The following is a 19,500-nucleotide window of genomic DNA, read 5'->3' as shown; positions in this document are numbered from 1 at the left end:
AGTTGAAATAAAGACGTCAATAAGCAGAGAAAAATGCCTGCTTCGAACCAACATACTTTCATTCCTTTACACAGCACAGGATGTAGAATAAAAAGTAATTTAAAAAGCGGTGGACAGTTTGCTTACCATTATCTTTGCCGTTGACTGTACAACTTTATCCAGTAATGGCGCTGATCAACTCTCTCCCTCTCATCAGTTTTACAGTACATTTGGCAACATTGCAAATGTACTGTATCCGACGCTCATTTGTTTCGTCCCGCCAGCAATGTTCGGGTGCCTTGTGACACGGAAATGCCCGATATCAGTCGAAGAGAATTCAACTGATCGCTGACTCGTTGTTTCCTAGCCGCCAGTTGGAAACGCGATCAGTATAATCGCGAAGGTGAGGGCGAGTCATGATATGATGAAACTGGTGAAGCGACACTCACAAGGAACACCCGTGCCCAGGCCGGAATTCGAATTTTGAACCCTTGGCGTCGTGATAACCACTCCGCCACGGAGATTGCCTATTTACGACACTTAGACGGCCTCCCGATGTCGCAGCGGTATCGTCGTCGCCTTGTAATTAAAGGGTCTCGGGTTCGATACCCGGTGGAGGCACATAGTGGTTCGGATTCCACTTTAAACTGTACACCCAGAGAACGAAATGCATCATATCGATTGATGTACTAAAGTGTGTTTTATGGCTTCTTCAAAGAATCAGATTCACATTTGATGCATTTGGGTGCATTTTTGTATGTCGGAAAAGAAACACTGAAGTGCATCATTTGATTCAAATGAGGATTTATTACAGTCGATATGCACTTCAATACATCAGTTGATGCGTTTTGATGCACTTTGATGGATTTTGATGCACCGGAATGCATCTTTTTCGATTATGTGCTTAAAGGTTTCGTCTGAGCTACATAAACTCTGTATCTCAAACCAAACGTTGAAGTGCATTATCCAAAAAGATGGAGGAAGGTGCATCAAGGAACACCAACTGATGTACTGAACTGCTTCTCGACTGTAATAAATCCTCATTCGAATCAAATGATGCACTTCGGTGTTGCTTTCCCGACATACAAAAATGCACCCAAATGCATCAAATGTGAATCTGATTCTTTGAAGAAGCCATAAAACACACTTTAGTGCATCAATCGATATGATGCATTTAGATTTCTGTGTGTAGGTCGAGTCCCGATTAGCGTTACTGTACATAAAGTGGACTTAAAACACCAAATCAATAAATCAATCAATCAACGATAGTTAGACGACGGCATTTCTTCAGTCAACCTATTACAGTTCTGTGGAAAGCGGCCAAGCCCTGTAGGCATTTTGCAACGATGAAGAGACTGGCCAATTACAATAATTTATGTTGCATTAATGTAGCATTTCTGGATCCTTTACTTCAGAAAATCATAGATCTTGATATTGGTTAGTATCTCAGATATTGGAAGGTTACATTTGATATTTTCGAAATTTAAACAGTCGAGAAATACCTAAGGACGGTATTTAAAAGTGATCAATGCTTGCTATATTTAGAGCCATAAGTTGTTGAAATATCTTGAAATTAAGAGTTTTTATTCCAGAAGTTCAAAAACTACAGGGGGAAATAGTAAGTAGAATTGGAGATTTTCACAGCGTCGAAAATTTTCCATCCGGAAATTTCAGTTCCGAACATCGGGATTATAAAAATCTCCCTTCCCAATCCGGATCCGACCACAAGTTTTGCATCCCACACACGCGGGGGAAAATGAAAGTTATTCACCTTAATATTTCAAATCCCTGACTACTGTCATGAATATCTGATTGTGTGTGTGTGTGTGTGTGTGTGTGTGTGTGTGTGTGTGTGTTTTGTTGTAAGCTCGTGAGTATAGGTTAGGTTTTTATTCCCGTATGTATTTTTTTCTTATCCTTTTTTTTTGTAATTTTTTCTTTGTAATTTTATATTTTCTTTTTTTATTTTAATATTTACCTTTCTATGTAATGGTTTAAATGTTGTTTTCTAATTTTCATATGATCAAATTTCGATGTAAACATGGTTAAGTGGTAGAAAAGGCTACATAGCCTTAACTTCGCCATGATAAACAAGACGCAATAAATAAATAATGGTGGAATTGATAAACGGACAGCCACAACGGAATACCAACACTCAGGCGCGTCGCCTGATAATGTTCGCATGAGCACATGAACACTCATGTATATGTCTTAAATTACGTACATATTAAATGCACACACACTTACGTATATTTATTCGAAAGAATACTATGTTTGATGTACGAGTATATACACACAATTTACTCTGACACGACTTCCTTCACGTCTCATAACTTCTCTAGATAGTTGGTAACACTGACTCCCACGGTGTTCCACGGAGGGCGTTGAACACCATTGCTGTGCGTGTTGCATAGAGCTGACAGCTAAGGGGCTGTTGGCCACTATACCCCGAAGATGTTCACTTCGCTGTGCGAACACTGATGCAAGCGGAAATACTTCTTACATTCGGCACCAGAGTGCAGCACATACAACGCATGTCTAGGGGGACTCGAAAATGTATCTGTGCTACATAGTTGCAAACTTTAGCGAGAATTCACTAAACCTGGCAGATTTTAAGGGGGAGAGAGAAAATTCCCCCTAGGTCCTTCTTGCATTACTTCAAATATAGCGTGATTTTGGGGGGAAATTGTTGAAAATAAATTGAACTGTTATTCTCACTTTTTCAATTGAAGATGAAGTTACAAGGAAGAGGAGTAAATCTGCATTCAGTACAAAAACACTCGGGAAGGGACTCGAACCAAACATTCGGTGGTGAGGTCGTGAATCGGGCCAATCAGCACGCTCTGCTACCGTGACGGCTGTGCGGAGTTTTGTTTTAATTAAATAAACAATTAGACCTGTCACCGATCCGATCACTCAATTATTTGATCATCTACCAGTAAAAAAAAAAAGAAGCAAATTCCGTGTAAGTATTATTGCAAGGAGCACGGTACGCCTTTCTGTTATTCCTTCGCCATCTAACAGAGGTCTTTGGCTTTCAAATATTGCTTTATTTTCGCTGAAGGAACCTTGACTGAGGAAAAAAAAAACTTTCATTGTGCTTGTAGCGCTAAGTTGGTCGCCATTCGAGAGCAAATCGATTTGAACCTTGCTTCTCCTCACTGGAGCATTACCTCTGCTAACTCTACCGTGAATGGAGCCTCCAGGAGCAGCTGCTATATTTGTTATTTCATGCCGAACCACTCTGGAGGGATATCTTTCCACAAATCTTACCAACCGGAACGATGGATTTTTTTTTCCACTTCTACTCTCAAAGCCATTGTGTTCCCGGTTGGAAGTCCTTGCTTGGACGAGAGGATTGCTGCATTGATTTCCTCATTGTGAAGACTTCGTTTCGATTCTCGATGTGTTGGACATCATCTTGCGACTGTAAACTTATTTGCACCTGGCAACACTGATAGAGTATAGCTCCGAGCAAGATATGTGTCGAGGAAAGCCCTGTCATGGCTATTCGCGATTCAAGCTATCTAATATGACATCTGGCGGGAGATTTTGTGACTACTCTTTCCATCGACATGGTTGACCTAAACGAAGAGAGAACAGAAGTATATTGATTATTGAGCGAAACTTTTTGTCTAGAAAGGCTTAAAACCAACGACAAATACTCAAAGCCTCCTCTGTCATATTTTGATATTCATATGTTGTCCTCGAAGGATGTTTGAAAAAAAAAAAGTCAGGCAAAAATACATCTCTAAATGTGACATTAAGCGTTACACTTCCTAATAAAAGATTCCCGATTTCAATTCACTGAGGCGATCTGTTTTGCTTACAATGTTTTAAAGATCTGAAATATACGATATATATATATACAGGGTGTCATATTAATTGCGCCCACGGACCACAGATTGGTATAGAGGACATCAAAACAAACAACTTTTCTCAGTAACATTTTTCTCGTTGGTGCGTCGATTCGACGCTACAGCCGTTAAAAAAGACCGTTTTGCCGCCTGGATGCTGGCAACCCAACACAACATTTGATCGTATCTGTGATGTCATTTCCTGCGGCGAAACAGCACACGGCAGGATTGCAAGGAACACACAAATTTTGTGAAAAATGACAAACTACCAACTACATTAGTAGCTGTAAAACGAAGTGAGAAACGCATCCAGAAGACCGAACATCATAGCCTACCAGTCAGATCAGCAGTCATCTCAGGAGAAGGGGGAAGTGAACCAACGATATGAGAAATGGAAAAAAAGTATTCAAAATGAAGTGTCAATATCGAATTTTGTCTCAGCCTACATGTCAAATATCAACAACAATAAATTTTATTGGACTTGCAGCTTGCATGTGACTGTTTACGCCCAGCTACATGTCAAATATTTGCAAGTCTCGTTGCAAGGTTGATATCTACAGGTTTGTGTCCAGATACCTTGTGGTACTCTTGTGCTGATAACTGAAGTATCTGAGGTTCACGTTGTTACAGTACGGCTAAAACACGTACAACCACAGTAACAACGTAATGATAAATCAGTAACGAATATACTGCCCTGTTCACAGTTGCAAAGTATTACATGTGTCTCCGGTGCATAGATAAACACAGTCGTCAGAGAGTTTGTATTACTACTACTTAGGATGCCTGTATTTTCAACCATTTTTTGGTCACTTGCCTCATAATGCCCTGAATATACATTATATTATGTGTTGCTTACCTTTGGAATTTTGAGTTCTCTCATTTCCATATTGTCATCTGTTCAGTGTTTCACAGACAACTAGTATCAGAAGAACGAAGTGGATAGACTAAATTGTAGATGCCAAATTGGTAACTAGATTTGCAAATATTTGACATGCATGCTGAGTCAAAATTTGATATGACCACTTCCACTTGAATTCTATTTTCTTTCTACCATTCTTCGTATCGTTTGTTTACTTCCTTTTAGGTTACAGAACGTGTTTTCTAGTTTTGTTTTATGGTACATAATGTGGCTGATTGTAGCTATGTCATTTTTCATAAAATATGTGTGTTCCTGGCAACCCTGGAACGCATCGCTTCACGACGGGATATGACGTCCCAAATGCTATCAAATGTTGTGTTCCATGAATTCAGGCGGCAAAACGGGCATTTTTGAACGACTGTAGCGGCGAAACGATGCTCCAACGAGAAAAATGTTACTGAGAAAATTTGTTTGTTTTGATGTCCTCTATACCAAGCTGTGGTCCGTGGTCGCCATTAAGATGACACGCTGTGTGTGTATATATATATATATTTTCTTCCTTCTATCTTTCCTTCTTTCATTCATATTTATTTATTTATTTCCTTCCTTTCTCTTCATTTCTTTACTTCCTTCATTCTATATTTCTTTACTTCCTCCATTTTTATATCTTTCCTTCCTTCATGATTTATTCGTATCTGTCATTTTTTCCTTTTTCTTTATTTTCTTCCATTCTTTCTTTCTTTCCCTCCATTACCTTTTAATTCCTTTATTTATTTCATTCTCTTTCTTTCTTTATATCTATGCTTCCTTCTGTCTTCCATTATTTATTATATTTCTTCCCTTATTTCTCCTTTTCATCACTTTGTTTTCTTTCTCCACTTACTCCAATTCTTTCTTCTCACTTTACTTATTTCCTTCTTTCTTTTCCTCCCCTACCCTCTCTCATTGTTCCTCTTCGTGTGTGAGGCTATTTTGGGGGTAGAAGACTTATTTCAAGTTGGGCCAAAGTCCCTCTCACCCTCAGCTGACGACGCAGTCGTTCTGATGCAATTCCAAAACTTGCCATGACAGGTGAGCAAGCCCAGCTATACGGTAGCTACTGCCCTAGATTAATATGAGCCGATGCGACAATTCGTATGCACAAAATAACCTGTACTTTTTTCTCCCCGGACAAGTTTCTAAGCGAAAGTTGTCTCCTTCCGAAGGAATTCGGTAGTATTAGCGGCGATAACAGGTGGCAGCACTTCCGCACTTTCCTCCCGAAGCCATCCGATTCTACTTTTTTTCCCTTCCATCTCGACCACAACCCGCAGGAAAACTTTCGATTGCAGCTTTTTGGAAGTCCTTTTATGTACAAGATTTGTTGGCTTCGAGAATGATCAAGTTCACGTTTTGTTTTTCGCTTTTCCCGCTAATGGATTGCGCAATCATGATCTGAAAACCCAAAGGGCTACTTTGACCAGAACCGCTACGTGAAACGCATTCCGTATTCCGAGTGGGTAAGGAAAAATGGTCCCTCGTACGCAACTGTTATTGCCGTGCACTTGGATGCCAGCGCGATTAAGTTCTTCAATTTATTTCCTTGAAGGGAAAAGTGAGATCAGGTGTATTGCGAACGTTTGGTGTAAGCCGAGGCTTTGTCAAAATGACACTGCGAATTCTGGACTTCTGACAAATTCAAAAAGAGCGTGTGTTAAGTTTTTCATGAGATTACACTCTGTCATTTCAACTGTGTAGCGAGATTTCTTCCATCTTCATTTGTCCTTTTCTCTGTATTTTCTTCATCCGTCTTGTTATGTCATCGCTCAACACATTCGTTTTCCTTTTTATTTCTCTTCTAATTATCTTTTATCTCTCTTATTTTCGTCTCTTTCCGCGTCTTAACATTGTCTCTTTATCTCTTCTTCTCCCTTCTCATATTTTTTCTTCTTATCTTTCTCTGATCTGCTTATGCCTTCCTTGTTTTCTCTCTTCGTCTCTTGTTTTTCTTTCACATATCTTCCCTTTCCTCCTTGTCTCTCGCCTTCTCTTCTATTATCTTATCTTCTCGCTTCTAGTATCTTGTCTTCTAAACTTCTCGTCTCTTGTCTTCCCCTGTCATATCTTCTCATCTATTATTTCTTGCTTTGTTTTGCGTCTCCTGTATGCAAAACATTTTTCATAGTCTCCTTACACCTTATATTTAATCGTTAACAACAGAAACCTTCTCTCAGTAAAGGACAAAAATTCAGATTAAATACTATTAAAAAATCGCCGTAACACAACGCTGCACAAATCACAAATAAAAGAACGTCGTTCATTCCACTGAGAAGGGAGCGCTGAAATTGCTCTCAAACCGAGTTTCCTTTCAAGAAATCGTGTTCATATTTTCCCACGTATCGCGAGATACATTTCGGTGCTTCTTTTTTTTTCTATTCCATCGGCAACCATTGTTTGGCGAGAACATCTCATTGCTTTTGTTCAAGCAGGGACAATGAAGATTTCTCTTTCCAGCGGAGACCGCGCCGTTCTTACGGATTTCTGTCGCGATTGTTGCTTCTCTTTCGCGCCTTGCTTGGCGGAATCCTTCTAGCATGAGCATCGCACATCCCCTTCCCCTTTCTCCGGGAGCTGTGATTTTTATTTACGTTCCCTTCCGCTGGGGCGTGAAATCACCGGAAGTCACAGATAGTCACCTGGCGCTTGGTTGTGTAATTTTAAATCGTTGCTGGGCACGGTGGGGTACTGGTCCGTGAAAATGCTACAGCGAAGATATGAAAACTGTGGTGTCTTTATTGAGAGTGAGAATGATATAAAAATCAACTTCCATTCGATGGACCTTGGTCGCTGTTTCTCAAAATGTTTACGCCGGCCCCCGTGGCGGAGTGGTTAGCACATCGCCCTACGACGCCAAGGGTCCCGGCTTGGGAACGGATATTTGTGAGTGTTCAGTCATCATATCATCACTCATTCCCATCTTCGCAATTAGCCAAAAGTGACACAAATGCGAAATAAAATAAAGCAGAGAGAGAGGAGAAGGAAGAAGGTGCAAGAGAAAAAAAACAAGGAGAGAGGTGGAGAAAGATAAGTATGGGTCTCCTTTATCGCACAACGCGAGGACAACCTTGTGTTCTGACGTCAGACGAGGAATGCCTACATTGTCAGGTTAGGTCTGTTACGTTAGGTTCTATTAGCATACCAAGACGGTAATGTATTATTTATGCTAAGAAGCCTAACCTAACCACTTAGGCTTTAAACCTAACAATGAAAGCATTCCCCCTGTGACGTCAGTCCGCAAGGTTGTCCTCATTTTGTGCAATAAGGGAGCCCCGAAACGGGTGAGTGAGAGACAGAGCTACCGCTGGACAGGATTTCTTCTTACCTCTAGTGCCATCTTTCCAGGTGATTGCCAGCTCGGGCTGCAAGTCGAACAACTCTTCCCACCTTAACTCATTGTTGAAATTCAAATTAAGTGACAGTCCCCTCTCAGCTGTTTTGATTTCTCACCACCACTGGGGAGAAAGGATTTCTGATCGCTGGTGCACCCTGAACAAAAGGCCATCTTTCCAGGTGGTTGCCAGCTCGGGCTGCAAGTCGGAAACTTCAGGGGGACCTCTCGCTACCCGGCGGTTGAGATACACTGGCTTAGAGCTGACCCTAACCTATCATTTGGCTACACCTCTGTTGGTGCTTAGTAGAGAGAGTCATATTCTTGTTTACCTTCGTAAATGCTAAGTAAATTCCTGCTGAAATATCCCGCATGGAGAGATCCACCCGTTCTCGTGCTTTCCACAGTGTTTCACAACGCCGGGCTCGGTGCGGTACCGGGCCGCGAGAGTTCCTGACTTGCAGCCCGAACTGGCAACCACCTGGAAAGACGCCTTTCCTTCGGGTTTCTACGGCAATAACAGGATATTCTTTCTCGGTAGTGCTGGTGAGAATTCAACGCCGTTGAGAACCGACCCTCGAGTTGGGTCCGGAAGGGTGAAGCAACTTGCAACCGAGCTGGCAGCCATCTGGACCCTTTCGTTTGGGTTTCGACTGCGATAACAGGAAATGCTTTTGCGACAGTGGCGGTGAGCGATCCAGCAATGTAACCGGGGGGAGCTTTCCTTCCCGCCTCCAAATGTGGAGGTTGACGGACGGGTACCACACCACGGTCAATTTAGTTTACGGAGGAATTTTCATTAACAAATATTTATTTATTTGATTTATTTTACTTCGCTTTTTGTGCCACTTTTGGCCAACTTGCGAAGTTTCGGATGAGTCATAATATGATGTAATTGATGGACAGCCACAAACATCCATGCACAGGCCGGGAATGGAACCCGGAAATATTCTGATTATTTTGAATTTTTCGGACTCCGAAATTCAACATGATAATGAAAAACAAAACTCTTACCAGTAGCGTATGCAGGAATATTTTTCGGAAGTGAGCTGCGGAATTGTAAAAGTGAATATTACACAACTACGTTCTGGAGGTAGAGGCGAATATACAATAAAATATATCGTAAGTACCATTTTTAACCGTCGTTTTAAAAATTGTTCAATGTCAAAAATGTAATCAGGGGCATCTTAACGGAGGTGTGCATTTACCAATTTGTCCTATACTGCTATCAATTGAAAATATTGTTTTTCTCAAAATTTCTCGAATGGGCTGTGGCCCCATCAGCCCCCTCTGAGTACGTCAGTGGCACTTGCTAAATTCATTCAGTGATTTAATGACCAGTGGAAACTAAACGATTCCAGTAGATCAAGTCGTTGTCAACGAATTTAATCCAAATTTTATATTCGTCAACAAGCCTAAAAATAATGTAACTCTTTATGAATAAGCCATAATTTATTTACTGATATTTAATTTCAACGGTACATATTAATTAACGTATAAAGTTAAAAAATAAAAATATGTTTATGAGTAATATTGTTCAGATCGGCGCTTCGACTTTTGAAAAACGAATTTACCGGTGTCGCAGGCTCGCGAAGGTTGAGAACCACTCCACTAGAGAACAAATTATTTTTTAAAAAATAGGCTACACTAATTGAAACGTTATTAAAACCGGCTTTAGACGAAAGCATTTCCTTTAACATTTTTGCTAGCATAAATGCTACGTAAATGCTTCCAAAAATCTTATAACAAATAGTACTTTGCACGAAAGCATTCTATGGAACATTTCACTTAGCTGTTTCAATTACAATGTACAATACATACAGCACGAAAGGCACGTTGAGTTACACCGTCAATGCTGTGTGCACGGTGTTTGCAATTGAAAAATCTAAAATATTCGTCCATACGTGTACAGCAAACTTTGTAAATTATGTATTCAATCAGCGCCATTCTTCTCTACCTAAAACCATTTAATCCGAAGCTATATTCCTCTCGGTTGAATTGTTATCGTTGTTTAAAAGTGTGAAGTGATACGTTGCTTACATCTCACGCGGCCGCCATTACAACGGCACTCATGACCTAGAGCTCGCCTCTGATTGGTTACGCTACGAAAAATGCTACGGACCGAGCCTATCCTTGAGAAATGCCATAACAATTCTCACTTTAATTACGTGGTAGATTTTTGGTCATGGCATAAATGTTAAGAAAAATGCTTTCGTCTAAATCATTATTGATTATGATCGCGGTGGCACTACATATAATCTATGAAAACTGTAACAGGCACTTATTTGTCATAGGAGTTCTTATTTTTGAAATACAATGTTTGCATATGTGAATCCCACGTAACAATTTCTTGTTTCTTTTTTTTTTTTTTTACTTCGAAAACACATTTTGGAGACCATAGAATTTAATCTTTAGGCCAGCCGCTCATCGCATCCGACGCGACACCACACGGCAAGACGAGTCACTTTATCTAAAATCTGATTGCAGATCTTGTTCATGTACACAGTAGGTCTAGGTCTGTCATTTATAATTTGTGTAGAGGGTAACGATGCATTACGAGTGTAACAGTTTATAACGGAATCAATGTATCAATGTGTATTTAGAATTAATGTGTCAAATTATATGTTGTGAATTGAATGTACTATTTCTGGCAAATAAAATCAGTGATGTGCCGTAGACTATAAGTTTACGTCTACATGCGTTGTCTACACGTAATCTACGCGTAGATTACATTGGGTTGTAGTTTACATAGACTACGTAGACAATCTAAAGTGCATAAAAATTAATTTTCTAGGGTTTCATGAAAAGAAAGTGACATTTTCAACTATATTGGTTCCTAACGAAATGAAAAGAATCCTATTTACAACAAAATTTCTCTTCTCTTCTATTACCAACTATGGAAGAAGATAGAGTATGCAAAAGAAACAACAGATGGCAGTCGTGAGGCAAAATTAGTCTTTTCCCCATAAAACACTAGAATATTTCCTATCTTAGGTCGTTTCCTAGGTGAGAAATTGTTCGAATTTGGAAGAAAGAGTATGAAAAGTTCTCACACATCAGCAACTGATACGCAGTATAATTTTCTTTTTATTCTACGACGCCCTTTGCTAAGTAATCACCTTTCGCCATGTTGTTTACATAGATTACGTCATCTACGTGTATAAAATAGTCTACGTGTAGAATGTAGACTATCAATGTTTACGCGTAGACGCACATCCCTGAATAAAATACAATATTAACCATTTAATGTAAGATTCAATGACTACATTTCATTGTTGGTTTTAAGTTACCCCCGTTTCTGGTCTGAAATTATATGCCTGTGGCTGAAGTATGTGAATTCGCGCATGCGCAGATCGTATTGTCGTAAGCCGTTCCACGCGAGATCAAATTCCATGCAAAATTCTTGTTGCAAGCAGTCGCAAGGCGACTCGAGTCGAATGTTTTGGCCGGTGTGTCCGCTCATTGTATAGTTGGATGTCCTGATTCGAACGCGGAAGTCCTGATTCGAACGCCACTTTACTTCAAAGAAAGTTCCGAAAGATCAGTGTCCTGCTGACAACCATATGTCAAGTCCACGTGGAGCCCAGTGTATCCTCCCCTCAAACTTTCTCCACCAACAGCGTCCATTTTAGCAACTGGCAGCTCTTGTCAAGTCCACGTGGAGTAAATGAGGTGTTGCCAATTCAGTTTCTTTAGAGATTTCTTAACGTGAGGTTGAGGTTGTGTTGGGCTATTTTTTTTAATACAATGTGGATACCTTGGGAGTATAACGTCGCAATGAATGATTGGATGTCTAAACACTGCAGGCAAAAGTGACTACAGCATTCTTCAGAAAAATAGGTGCTGGCTTGAAACAGCAGGGTTCGAATTCTCTGGGGGACAGGGGGTAATTCCCTCCCCCCACCAACGATTTTGGCTTGAAATTTTCCTCCACCAAACTTTTCTAGGGGCTAGAGATTTTGTTCTAACAACAAACATAAACAATTAGTTTGAGAGTCGAATATACTTTATTGGGATAATATCGAGAACACACACAAAGGACGAACAACAAAGAGCCTCGCTGAGGAGTTATCACATCCCGCTACGACGCCAGGGGTCATCGGTTCGAATCCCGTCCTGGGCATGGATGCTTGTCCATTCATAAATTTTATCACATCATCACTCATCCCCATCTTCGTAAGTTAGCCAAAAGTGGCACAAAAAGCAAAGTAAAATAAAACAATTCAATCAAACAAACAAAGAGCCTCATCACTAAGGACACAGAAATTAGTCCGACTTATTTCATCTTCTTTTCTCATCGCCTTTCGTCTGCTACCGCAAAGTACATAAATATACTAATAATACATGTAATAGCATTTAGATGTGAATTTCATAGAGGAAACTTTTATCTTCTTAATATCGATTAACTTTTGTCCCTCTCCTTTAGTAACGTAAACAATTCTTCAGAGCATTAGTTGTATATTAAAATCTTCATTTGTAATCGAATTTTGAATGAAGACAGTCGATATAATATATTGACTATTTTATAATATAATGTCAATTTCGAAATAATTAATATATATATATATATACACAGTGGCGGCGATTTGTTTCCAAAACTAGGGGGGGAAAGACAGTTTTCTTTCCCTCCTACATAAAGTTTAGCATAGTGCGGGGGCAAAGTGGCACAAACTGGGGGTATCTGCACCCCTAATCGCCGCCACTGTACATACATACATATATATATATATATATATATATATATATATATATATATATATATATATATATATTGTGTGTCTGTCTGTCTGTCTGTCTGTCTGTCTGTCTGCTTCTCCTTCTCCTCCCCACCAATCTGCGATAATTTCGCAACCTGACTTCAACTATAGAGTCATATGACAATAGTAATGAAACAAGGAAATTAATCAACGAAATAATGACACGAAGATGCATGCCACAGTATCAACGCTTGTGAAATACACATAGCAAGTAGAAAGTGTGAGACAACAACGCTTCAAATATTCTCTTCCACCTTTAAAGCTGGGTTGTTAAAGGTCCAGGATCCCATGAATTCTAATGGATTCTATTGTGTACCGCAACAGGACAGGTATCTCTTTTCTCGCACAATTTAAATTCGGTCCAAGTTGCGTATTGGTTCATTGAAAAAAGGTTCCTGGACCGTATTTAAATTGATCAGGAAAAAATGGTCTCTGGACTGAATTGAAATACAGAACCCATTTGCCCTTTCTCATTTTCTCTCCTGGACCGGAATTGAATTTATTTAAAATTCCTGGACCTTTAAGAAACCTGGTTTAAAGTACTGTGTGCGCTACATGCGTGTGTGTTGAATCGTACATTTCTGGTGTCGAGTCCCATATTCGCATACCACACACATCTAGGTTAGTTGGCTGATTGTGGGAAGTATGTTAAGGTGTCGTCGATTAATGAAAGGGTTAGAGAAGAGTTTGCAAGATCACACTAATTTGAGGAAGAATTGTGAAAGAAACGGGTGACGTTTTTCGTTTGGTCATGTCTTGATGAACCTGCTTTCCCATACGTTTCAGTTTTCCTTAACGATAGCAGATATTTTCCGCTGTGGATCTTGTTCACAACGGATCCTCATGGGCGGTATTTTTCATTTTAATCCCACTCCTGCGTATGTTTATGTCATTTCTGATCCTTCCCATATAAAGTGTATCCTTTCTGCCCTATCCCACTTGTTTACCACTTTCTAAGTCCTTGACTAACAATATATCGTTTCGAAAGCTTTAGTGATGGAGCTGAATTTCACATTACCTCCACCAGTAAAGTCGCTCTACACCCTTCTCACTCCCTAGATATTAACTAAAGGGGAGTGTGTATATTTCTTTTCACCCCGTCTTTATCTAGCTGGATAAAAAAAAAAAAACATATCCCTTCTTAGGCAGTCTATTACAACCAATCCAGAAAATGACACTTGAGAATACAGGGTGTCCAAGAATCTGGCAAGGACAGATTACTGTGTGTGTGTGTGTGTGTGCAAATATTTTATTGTGTTGTTTGTGTATTAAGCACATACTATTGCTTCAATAGTGTAAATAACAATTTAAATATATTTAATCATATTACTTGTAAACATATTTCAATACAGTACAACCTCGTTAATCCGGAACCCGATAAGCCGGACTTCGCTTAATCCGGACAGGCAAAAGGCAAGAAGAAAAGAAGCAGAATGCAAGATTTTAAATGTGGCTAGAAGTCAACAATCGCATCATATTGTCCGTACTGCATTGTATCTACAGTATTGGTTTACATTTTACTGTACTGTATAGTGTATTTAGGCATATGCCCTTTAAATACAATAATAAACGTGCTTTGTTGCTATGAACGGAGTTTTAATGCACTTTCTACTGTTCTTTTAGGTTATTTCAGTTAATCCGGACTTTCGTTAAACCGGTCAACTTATACCCCCATTAGTCCGGATTAACGAGGTTTTACTGTATATTCAAGTTATATTAATCTACGATATGTATATTTTTCCCAATAGATTAAATGTAATTGATTTCTTCCAGGAATGCTCGTGGAGACCATAGTCGACAATATCTACATAGCTGTATGGTAAGTAGATATATATTTATATTCTAACGTTTAACGGTGAACTAGCAAGACGTCTACAGCGAATACAAAATGCATGTGTACGTTTTATTTATAACATCAAATATTTTGACCACCTTACCCCCGCTTTCAAAGACCTAGGCTGGTTCGACCTTTCAACACGCCGTCGCTTCCACGCTCTTACAGCGCTCTACAGAATAGTGCATTCAAGAGAACCCCCTTACCTATTTTCACGATTTCAACCCCTAAGCGCAGCACACACCTTTGCTACCCGTTCGCGAAAGAACTCTCTGCTCACCATCCCCTCCCACAAGACAGCGTTTTACGCATATTCCTTCACTGTCACTGTTACCAGAGCGTGGAACGACCTCCCTAATGACATAAGAAACTCTTCTTCTCTCGGCAATTTCAAATCAAAATTAAGAAAGCATCTTCTGGAGGCAACTTACCAGTACTGAAAACAAAGAAAGATAATAAAATGAAACCTTTCTTGATCTAAATTTGTAAGACAAACACAGACAGATTTTTCTGTATTTTAAGTATTTTTATTATGTGTGTGTTCGTGCTGTACGTGCATTTTTTACGTTTCTTACAGCATGTGTATTTTGATGTTTTGTCTTCTTTTTTTGTGTTTTTTCTTCTTTCTTTTTGTGTTTTTTTTATCCTTTTGTGTTTTTTTCTTTGGAATTTTGATGTTTTATATTTCGCAAACTGTTAGATATTTCAAATAAATTTGTAAAATGTGAAGTAGAGATGGTTAAGTGTAAGAAAAGGCTTGTGCCTTAACTTCGCCATCCAAAAGAAAAACTAAATAAAATAAATAAAAATAAATAAAATAAAGTTGTTAACCTATTTAAAAAATAATCGTGAACAGTGTAGGTGTAAATTATCCTAAATTGCATTCTACAGTGTACGGACCCCCGCCCCCCTAAATACGCCCTTCTTCTTGAGGTATAGAGGCACTAACTCAGATTTGAAAATATATGCAAGTCAGCAATGTGTCTATGCTAGGATGCTGAAAACTTGTGCAGTACTACACGCAGAAATGTACTCGATAAAAAAAACAATTATGTTTTTCGTTTTACTTAAAAAGTCGCGGAAACATATTTTTCTCGAAAAGACACAAGTTAGCACCGGAAAGAAAATCAAGAATTAATGAAGGTGAATCAAGAATTAGCCACAAGTAATAAGTTAAAGGCGAGAGAAAAAAGAAGCTAGAATGAAGAAACGAACAAGTATTCTTCCTTTCTTAATGCCCTGTGATAAAGGCGCATTGCACTTCCATTAACATTAGTGGCGTGGGCCACCCACTTGGTACTGGGGCACAGGACGTGTAATTTTCCGCAGCAACGTAACGGCTCCCTTTATAACCTTCCGCTGCGCAGGCGGGGAATTTCGGTGCAAGAGGGGAAATTATTTCCTGCACTTGTATGTTTCGTGACTTCATTCTGAGAAACTTGACGTCACAGGTACTGTAAGTGTTGCAAACCTCTGGTGTCTTATTTTAAAATTGCCGAAAATTACTCCGTTCTGATAAATTTGAATTCCAAATTGTAATGTCAGAACGAACCAGAGGTTTGCAACACTGTTACGTTTATATTCCAAAAAAGTATGCAGTCAGCATAAGTTTTTGTCAGCAACTACATATCTATTACTCATCCAATTCTGGGGGTGTAAGGGGTACCTTCCACGTAGGCGCCCAAAAGTCAACCTCACTTCCACGTAGTACACCCTGGACTGCAGACTAACGAGGCTCTGGCGACTGGCCCCATGGCCAGTATAATTGTGTGTGTGTTGTCCTGTTTCTTGTCCTTGTGTGTGCTGAGTGGCCGTTTGGAGCCTCAGCTTTTAACGGAAGTCAGAAGATTTTTAAGATTTTTGGTTGTGCAACGTTAGAGTTGTCATTTGTAATGATAAGGGGCTGTATAATGTGACGAGTGCAAAATAGCCTAAGTGCTGACGCACCCAAAATTTTGAATTCAAATTCAAATTCATCCAATTCTGAATATCCAATACAGAGTTATATCTTGTCCAAAACTGGCGATCAAAAACAACCAGTTATGAATATCCACTATCTTACCAGATCTTGCCCAAAACTGGAGATAACTGGATATTTAAAACTGGCTATCAAAAGCAACCAATTATGAATATCCAATACGTTACCAGATCTTGCCTAAAACCGGATATCTAATACTCGTTCAATTCTGGATATCCAATCATGTCCAAATTTGATGTTCAAAACTGGATTTGTAGAACTCGTACAATTCTGGATATCCATTACGTTGTCTGACCTTGTCCAATATCTACGTAGAACTCATCCAATTCTGGAGAGCTAGATCGTGTCCGAAACTCGATATCTAGAAGTTCGAAACTCATTCAATACAGTGCTATATCTGGTTCAAAATGAATATCCACAACAGGCTATCAAAACTCAACTAATTCTGAATATCCGAAACATTCAATTCTGGATATCGAATACATATGTCCTTGCCTGCAGCATGGAGCCACCTGGTGTCAAGTAACGCGAGCTAGTTGCTTGGGGTCAAATTGCTCTCTCTTGAAGGCTCGGTCGTAACTTTCGCTGCCAAATGCAGCTTCCGTTGGCCACCGGTGGCGATCTGGGATTCTCCGAACGTACATATGTTAATCGCCTTAAGAGACAGCCCCACGTCTGCGACACGCATGTTTTTGCCGGCGCGAGGCAACACTGTAATCGCAGCCGTGATGAGGATCTGGACCGCTGTCGCTAATTTAGTGCATCGTAAATGAGGGCGGAGGAGAACGGCGGTGATTTCATTCATGTCGTTAGGCGACGGCAACGGAAGAAGCCGTCTGCAAAACTTCGCTCGCGGGGAATTGCGTCCATTTCCTGTGGTGGCTGTCTCTGCTGAAAAAGAGGAGGGGTATGGGGAAAAGTGAGACAGCGAACGCGAAAGGGAAAGAAGACAGAATCAGTGTGTGTGTGTGTGTGTGTGTGTGTGTGTGTGTGTGTGTTTGTGTGAGAGAGAGAGAGAGAGACAGAGAGAGAGAGAGAGAGAGAGAGAGAGAGCGAGAGAGAAAGGTGGAATAAGAGGGAGATGAAGTAAGAATAAGATAGAGAGAGGAAGGATGACAGAATATGAGAGAGGAAAGCAGAATATGAAGGAGAGGGAAAGAAGGTACAATAAGAGAGAGGAGAAGGCAGAATAAGAGGGGCAGGAAGGCAGAATAAGAGAGGGGAGGATGGCAAAATAAGTGAGAGGCAAAAAGGCAGAATAAGAGAGGGGAGGATAAAAGAATAAGAGAGAGGCAAGAAGGCAGAATAAGAGAGAGGCAAAAAGGCAGAATAAGATAGAGGCAAGAAGGCAGAATAAGAGAGGGGAGGATGACAGAATAAGAGAGGGAAGGATGACAGAATAAGAGAGGCAAAAAAGGCAGAATAAGTGAGGGGAGGATGAAAGAATAAGAGAGAGGCAAGAAGGCACAATAAGAGAGAGGCAAAAGGGCAGAATAAGATAGAGGCAAGAAGGCAGAATAAGAGAGAGGAGGATGACAGAATAAGAGAGGGACGGATGACATAATAAGAGAGAGGCAAGAATGCAGAATAAATGAGGGGAGGATGAAAGAATAAGAGAGAGGCAAGAAGGCAGAATAAGAGAGGGAAGGATTACAAAATAAGAGGGAGAGGAAGGAAATATAAGATAGAGGGGAAGAAAGAATAGTAGAGAGGGAAAAGCAGAGTAAGAGACAGGTAAGAAAGCTGAATGAGAAAGGAGGAAGGCTTGAATAAGAGAGGGGAGGATGACAGAAAAAAAGAGAGGCAAGAAGACAGAATAACAGGAATAAGATAGGGGAGGATGAAAAAATAAGAGAAAGACAAGAATGCAGAATAAGAGAGGGGAGGATGACATAATAAGAGAGAGAGGAAGGTAGAGTAAGATAGGAAGGCAGAATGAGGGAGAGAGGAAGGCAGAATAAAAAGAGGGAGGAAGATTGAATAATAAGGAGAGAGAGGAAGGCAGAATGGGTAGAGAGAAAGGCAGAATAAAAAAGAGGGAGGGCACAATAAGAGAGGGGAAGACAGAATAAGAGGCAGAGAGAGAAGACATAGTAAGTTAGAGAGAGAGAGAGAGAGAGAGAGAGAGAGCGAGAGAGAGAGAGAGAGAGAGAGAGAGAAAGTAGAATGAGAGAGAGGAAGGCAGAAACACGCACACAGAGTGCGAGGGCAGAACTGTAAGAAAAAAACGGGGGGAGGGGCACTGCGTGAGAGAAGAGGCTGGAATAAAATACGTATAAGGAGAATAGAGCTTAGAGAGGGAGTGAGGGAGGCTGGGAGAGAGAGACCGAACAGTAAAAAGACAAACTTTGGTCCTCGTCTTCGCTGACCGGAAACTTCTTGAGTGCACGGCTTTTCAGCTCCGTAACGATCCGTAAACCCAGAGGCTCTTCCCTGTTCGTGTGAATGTCGAGGCGGTCGCACAGGGCCAGTCACTGTGAGAGCCCAGGTTTGATCGTTGGGGCAAGGGGACTTCTTCGAGCCTGCTTACTCTTCTCATCTGACAAGAAGTGTCTGCCTCGAGGTATATTTCTGTGATAATACTTGGCCACCAGAGGGCGGAAAAGAAGGTGACAAGATTTGACGCCTCTCTTTTCGGTAGGCAAAGACCAAAGAAGCATGTACGTCATGGGATTCCCTACCCATATTGGCCTCCCCGATGGCGCAGTGGCAGCGTCGTCGCCTTGTAATCAAGGGGTCCAGGGTTCGATTCCCGGTGGAGGCACGTAGTGGTTCGGATCCCACTTTAAACTGTAGGTCCATTCCCGATTAGCTTTACTGTGCATAAAGTGGACTTAAAACACCAAATCAATCAATCAATCCCTACCCA

Source organism: Lepisma saccharinum, chromosome 10, assembly GCF_977018435.1.
Source record: "Lepisma saccharinum chromosome 10, izLepSacc3.1, whole genome shotgun sequence".
NCBI lineage: Eukaryota > Metazoa > Arthropoda > Insecta > Zygentoma > Lepismatidae > Lepisma > Lepisma saccharinum.
This window is presented reverse-complemented; position numbering follows the sequence as displayed.